A 7251-nucleotide genomic window follows, 5' to 3' on the forward strand; every position below is an offset into this window, starting at 1 on the left:
TTGAAAGGCAACCAAGAGATAGGGCAAGGTTGAATAATAAAGCTCATCTACTGCACAATGCCATTCCTTTAAGACTGGGAGAGGAGGCTATTTTATCTAATGTGTGTACATTAACACAATGAAAATGAAGAAATAGAGGAATATGTTCCAAATGAAAGAACAAGATAAAACATGAGAAAAAAATATTTTGAGAGAGAGTGTGCAAGCGAGTTGGGAGAGGCATAGGGAGAGGGAGAATCTTACGCAGCTTCCATGCCCACCATGGATCCTGACACTGGGGCTCGATCTCATGACTGTGAGACCACGACCTGAGCCGAAACCAAGAGTCAGATGCTCATTTAACTGAGCCACCCAGGCACCTCTAAGTTGGTAATATCAGGGGACTTTAATACTCTGTTTTCACCAAAGGATAGATCATCCAGACAGAAAATCAATAAGTAAACATTGGCCTTAAATGACACATTAGACCAGATGAACTTAAAAGACATATACAGAACATTTCATCCAAAAGCAGCAGAATGCATACCTTTCTTAAGCACACATGGCTTAAGCAAACACATTCTCCTGGACAGATCATAAATTAGGCCACAAAACAAGTCTTAATAAATTTAAAGAGAATGAAGTCATATCAGGCATCTTTTTCAATTACAATGGTTTGAAACTAGAAATCAATTACAAAAAGAAAACTGGAAAATTCATAAATATATAGAGATTAAACAACATGCTACTGAACAGCCAATGAGTCAAAGAAGAAATCAAATCATAAATCAAAAAATACCTCAAGCCAAATGAAAATGGAAATTCAACACACCAAAACTGAGGGGGGGCAAAAGCAGTTCTAAGAGGGAAGTTCACAGAGATGAACGTCTACGTTAAGAAACAAGAAAGACCTTAAATACACAACCTAACCTGACACCTCAAGGAACTAGAAAAAGAAGAACAAATGAAGTTCAAAAGTAACAGAAGGAAGGAAATAACAAGGATAAGAGTGGAAATAAGTGAAGTAGAGACTTAAAAGGCAATAGAAAAGATCAATAAAACTAAGAGCTGCTTTTTGAAAAGAATAAGATAAAACAAACTTTCAGTTAGACTCACCAAGAATAAAGTGAGAGAAAATGCAAACAGATAAATAAAAATGGAATTCTAAAAATTATTCCTGTACTCTATATGAAGGCAGGAAAAACTAAAAGACATGAAAAACAAAAACAAAACTAATTAAATGACTGACTTAAAGTCCAAAATATCAATTATTATCCTACCTGTAAATGTTCTAAATACATCAAGACACAGATTGGCAGAGTGGATTAGCAAACATGATACAACTTTATGTTATCTATAAGAAACTCACTCTAAATATAATATTGAAAATAAAAGGATGAAAAAGATACAGCATACAAATAATCTAAAGACAGCAGGAGTTATTAACCATAGATAAAGTAGACTTTGGGGCAAAGAAAATTACCAGAGACAGAGAGGAACGTTACATAAAAGGTCCAATCCATCAAGAAGGCAGAGCAATTCTAAATAAGCAAACATCCAACAACAGAGCTATAAAATATGTAAAGCAAAAACTGATAGAACTGAAGGAATAGACAAATCCACAATCATAGCTGGAGATGTCCACATTTTTCTCTCAACAATTGATAAGACAACTAGACATAAATTTAGCAAGTACATGGGTGAACTCAGTACCATAATCAACCAAAGGATCTGACATTTGCTAAACCTTTTACCCAATAACAAAAGAATAAACACTGTTTTAGGTGCCCACAGAACATGTACCAAGGTCTGCCACATCTGGGCCATAAACAAACTTAAATAAATTTAAAAGACTTAAACTCACACAAAGTGCATCCTCCAACAACAATGGAATCAAACCAGAAATTCATAACAAAAAGATAATAAGAAAATCTACAAACACTTGAAAACTAAACAACATACTCTTAGGTACCCCATGGATCAAAGAGGAAGTTTCAAGGGAAAATTGTTTTAAATGCATTGAACTGAATAAAAATTAAAATATGTCAAAACTTGTAGAAAGGAGCTAACGCAGTGCTCTTTTTATAGCTCCTTTTATAGCAAGAAATGCATACATCTGAACAGAGGAAAAGTCACATATCAATATTCTAAGCTCCCATCTCAAGAACCTAAGAAAACAAGAGCGAATTAAACCCTACACAGAAGGAAGGAAATAATAGGAGAAATCAACGAAAATGAAAACAGAAAAACAATTGAAAAAAATAAAAGAGCTGATTCTTTGAAAAGATCTAAAAAATTTAGAAACCTCTAGTAAGACTGACAAAATAGAGAAGAAATATTATTTCCAACATCAGGAATGAAGCATGGGATGTCACTACAGACCTTGATGACCTCAAAAAGATAATAAGGTAATACTATGAACGACTCTATATAAATAAATTTGACAACTTAGACAAAATGGACCAATTCCTCAAACATTACAGACTATTGCAATTTACCCAATACTGAATTATTTGATTAGTTCCATAACTATTTAAAATATTAAATTAATAATCAAAAAACTTTCCACAAAGGAAACCCATGGCCCAGATGACTCCACTGGTAAATTCTAGTGAAGTTGCAAATCTGCATGTAACTTTTGACTCCCCAAAACCTTAACTACTACTAATAGCCTCTGTTCACCAGAAGCCTTACTGATAAGATAGTTGGTTAATACATATTTTGAATGTTATATATATTATACACTGTAGTCTTATAATAAAGGTAGAAAAAAGAAAATATTAAGAAAATCATAAGGAAGAAAAATATATTTACAGTACTATTATTATATTTATTTTAAAAAACTACATTATCAGTCAGCCTGCACAGTTTAAATCTGTGTTGTTTAAGGGTCAACTATACTATATAAGATCTATAATGCGGCAAGTTATTATTATTTGGTAGACACTGTGCTAATGTGCATTTTCTCATTTAACTTTCACAACAACCCCATGAAAGTCAGATTATCATCTCCATTTTAAAAGTAAGAAAATCGAATCAAAGAGATGCCATATAACTTGCCTAAGTCACAAAACTAGGGAGTGGAGGAGTTAGATTTTAAGCCCAGATAATATGAGCTCAGAGCATACAGTCTTAATTACTATGTCATATCCTTCCATATTATTAAATGTGTTACTGAAAGAATCTGAAAGTGAAATAATTAGGGCTGAACTAGAGATTAATAGTAAAAAGGAAATGGAAGTGAGAGGAGACTTTAAAAGGAAATAAATGCAAGAACTTAATAATTATAAGACATATAGTGAAGAAATGGGCAGAAAACATGAATAGACACTTCTCTAAAGAAGACATCTGGATGGCCAACAGGCACATGAAAAGATGCTCAACGTTGCTCCTTATCAGGGAAATACAAATCAAAACCACACTCAGATATCACCTCACGCCAGTCAGAGTGGCCAAAATGAACACATCAGGAGACTATAGACGCTGCAGAGGATGTGGAGAAACGGGAACCCTCTTGAATGCAAATTGGTGCAGCCACTCTGGAAAACAGTGTGGAGGTTCCTCAGAAAATTAAAAATAGACCTACCCTATGACCCAGCAATAGCACTGCTAGGAATTTACCCAAGGGATACAGGACTACTGATGCATAGGGGCACTTGTACCCCAATGTTTATAGCAGCACTCTCAACAATAGCCAAATTGTGGAAAGAGCCTAAATGTCCATCAACTGATGAATGGATAAAGAAATTGTGGTTTATATACACAATGGAGTACTATGTGGCAATGAGAAAGAACGAAATATGGCCGTTTGTAGCAAAGTGGATGGAACTGGAGAGTGTGATGCTAAGTGAAATAAGCCATACAGAGAAAGACAGATACCATATGTTTTCACTCTTATGTGTATCCTGAGAAACTTAACAGAAACCCATGGGGGAGGGGAAGGGAAAAAAAAAAAAAGAGGTTAGAGTGGGAGAGAGCCAAAGCATAAGAGACTCTTAAAAACTGAGAACAAACTGAGGGTTGATGGGGGGTAGGAGGGGGGGAGGGTGGGTGATGGGTATTGAGGAGGGCACCTTTTGGGATGAGCACTGGGTGTTGTATGGAAACCAATTTGACAATAAATTTCATATATTGAAAAAAAAATAATTATAAGATATATGGGGATAAGAAAGAGTAAAAAATGATCATTCCTTCAGTGATGAAAGCCCAGGGAAATGATAAGATCACTGAAAGGAATATGGATATCATAAGGGTGAATCCAGAGGGAAACAATAAATAGTATTTTAGATATGTTGTATTTGGGAAGACAAAAAAGGTATTCATGTAGAAATCTTAGTACACAGCAAAGATAAATTTTAGAAACCAGGGAAGAATAAGAATTGGAAATATTTTGAACTTATCTCACATAAAATGAGTTGTGGAAGCGATAAAACTATTCAGCTCTCCAAGGGGGAAAAAAGACTATACTCTGGAAACCAGCAACAGTTGAGAGGCAGAAGAGGAGAGGTGAGAGGAGAGCCAGGACAGGGTAACCTCAGAGAGTTCACCAGATGAGTTTCAAGAAGAGACTAGGCTGCTTTCTTTTCATTCTATACTCTTTCCTGGAAGATCTCATTCACACCCATTACTTAAACAACTATCCACCCACATGCAAATACTACAAGGCCATACTTTGCATCTGACCTCCACACTCAGATTTCCAACTGCCTAATTTTACCTCCACCTGGATGTCTCAAGGGCATCTCAAATTCACCATGCCCAAAATCTAACTCTGCCTGTCAAAATATGGTCTTCCAGAATTCTCCATCTCAGAAAGTGGCATCCAGCTGCAAAAACCAGAAACGTACAAATAATCCATGACCTATCTTCCATACATCAACCCCAGTCAATTCAAGGTCAAGTCATTATGAGTTTTATCCACTAAATAGCTATCTGTCTTCTCTCTTCTTGCTATTTCTGGCTGTTCGCATCCTCACCTAAGCCACCACCATGTTCTGCCTAAAATACTGCAACTGCTTCTCATTTGTACTTCACATAATCTTGCCCCCTCAGATGCGTTCTCCTCAATGCATCCAAGACAAAATTTCAAATGCACATATGAATGTGTCACATAACACATCCCAATCTTCACTTTAGTGAGTTTCCACAGTTCTCAGGAAAAAATCAAATTCTTTGTCTTGGCCTACATGACCTACATAACCTAGCCCTTGCCTACCTCTTCCGTCTCACCTCTACCCTCTCTTTGCTGGTCTTCTTTCAATTTCTTGAATCTTCCAATCTTCCACCCCCAATAGGCCTTTGCATATGCTTTTCCTTCTGCCTAGAAATCTCCTTTCACCCCCCATCTCACCCTTCCACATTTTCCCTACTATCCTTTAGCTCTTTGTTCAGTGGCACTATGTCAAATCTCCCCATTATTAGACGTTCTTATGAGAACATTTGCCTCTCTTTAGCACTGGACAGAATTGTAATTTTACAATAATTTGTGATTGTTTGATAAATGTTATTTTCTCCTACCCAACTGGAAGCTTTATAAGGGCAAGGATCATGTCTTTTTATTCATCATCAAATCACTAAGACATGGCACAGTACCTAACATAGGTATTGTGAAACCAAGTAAAGGCTACCTCATTTAAAATGGAGCTGAGAGGTCAGAAAGGGGAGGTTTCATGCCCTACAGTTCATTGTCAATTATAGATTCCCCAATAAAAAGCGATGTGCCTTGCATTTCCAAAAGGAAGAAGCCTATACTTGACTACCCCAGAAAGAAGAAGGAGGCTTTTTCTACTTGCCTGACAACAGCCCAACCAATGAGAGACTGTCACAACTCAGCCAATGAAAACCCTAGAATACTTCAAATTCCCAGTTTACTCCAAAGTACTTTTTGCTTATAACAGCCCCTCCTAACTTCCTCCTTTCCTCTACAAAAGAATGTCTCTCCTTTGTTCTCTGTATTTGCCCATCATTTTGCTAAACCTTGCATGTCCCAGGTTACAGTCCCAGGTAACAATCCCCTGCTATTCCCAAATAAACCAATTTTTGCTGGTAAAACAACTGACAGTTTTATTTTTAAGGTTAAGTGCTCAACAAATATTTGCTGAATAAATTATCAAACAGTCTCAAAAAAAAAAAAAAAAAAAGAGAGAGGAAGAGAGAGAGAACGGGAACCGAGCAAAACAACTAGAGATGACGGTTAAGAAGATCACTAGTTACATTTGAGAGTACACTTTGAATACACTGATGAGCATAGAATCCAGAATGCAGGGACTTAAGAAACAACTGAGCAATGAGAATAGAGAGGAGAAATTGGACAAGTAGGCTGATAGGAGGCGGCAGCAGGGTAGAGAGAGCTGTTTTCATTTTGCTTTGCTTTTCTTTTTTTAAATTTTTTTAAATTTGTTTATTTATTTTGAAAGGGCAAGCAAGCACAAGCAGGGGAGGAACAGAGAGAGAGAGGGAAAGAGAGAGAATCCCAAGCAGACTCCACATCGTCAGCACAGAGCTAGTTGCAGGGTTTGAACTCATGAATGGTGAGATCATGACCTGAGCCGAAATCAAGTCAGATGCGTAACCTGACTGAGCCACCAGGGCAACCCCTCATTTTGCTTTTCTTTATGCCATTGTTTTTCTCTGTATTTCCAAGACTAAAGAAGGAAGAATTGCAAATGTTAGAGGCAGGAGATAATGAGTCAGGTAAGAGAGGGCTACAGTTGAAGAAGTTTGAAAATGTCAACAAAGGGGTGAGGTGAGCAAACATATCATAAAGGAGGGATTACCTTAAGCATGACAATATAACCAACTGAAAGTAATATTTCAAGCACAGAAAAAGATGCTGATGGGTTAATAATTATTGGAACTGGGCATTGAGTTCATGGGGCTTCATTACATACAATTTTTTTTATGTGTTTGTAACTTTCCTTAATAAAAATTTTTAAGGATACAATTTGGTTTTCAAGAATAGGATTTTCTTTTATATGCTGTATTTTAGACGGCCTTAGTTAAGGTTTCTTGACCTGGGTGTAATGTATTTCAGAGAATCATGAAGATTATTAAATCAGATCTAGGCAAAGTTGGAGTATAGTGATCCACCAAAAAACAAGGACTGAGTTGAACACAAGACACCACTTGAAATATGACAGGAGATAGATCCTTTAAGTTGTTATCAATTAAAGGTTTTTAAAAATCAAACTTTAACATAAAGGATAACAAGAAAATAATTGGGGGCGGAGGTAAGGAACATGTTAAATGATCAAAGCAGTAGGTAAGAAAAAT

Source organism: Lynx rufus, unplaced genomic scaffold (genome assembly GCF_022079265.1).
Source record: "Lynx rufus isolate CCGP_SWC_20201006 ecotype Redwood Valley unplaced genomic scaffold, mLynRuf1.p SCAF_9, whole genome shotgun sequence".
Classification (NCBI taxonomy): domain Eukaryota; kingdom Metazoa; phylum Chordata; class Mammalia; order Carnivora; family Felidae; genus Lynx; species Lynx rufus.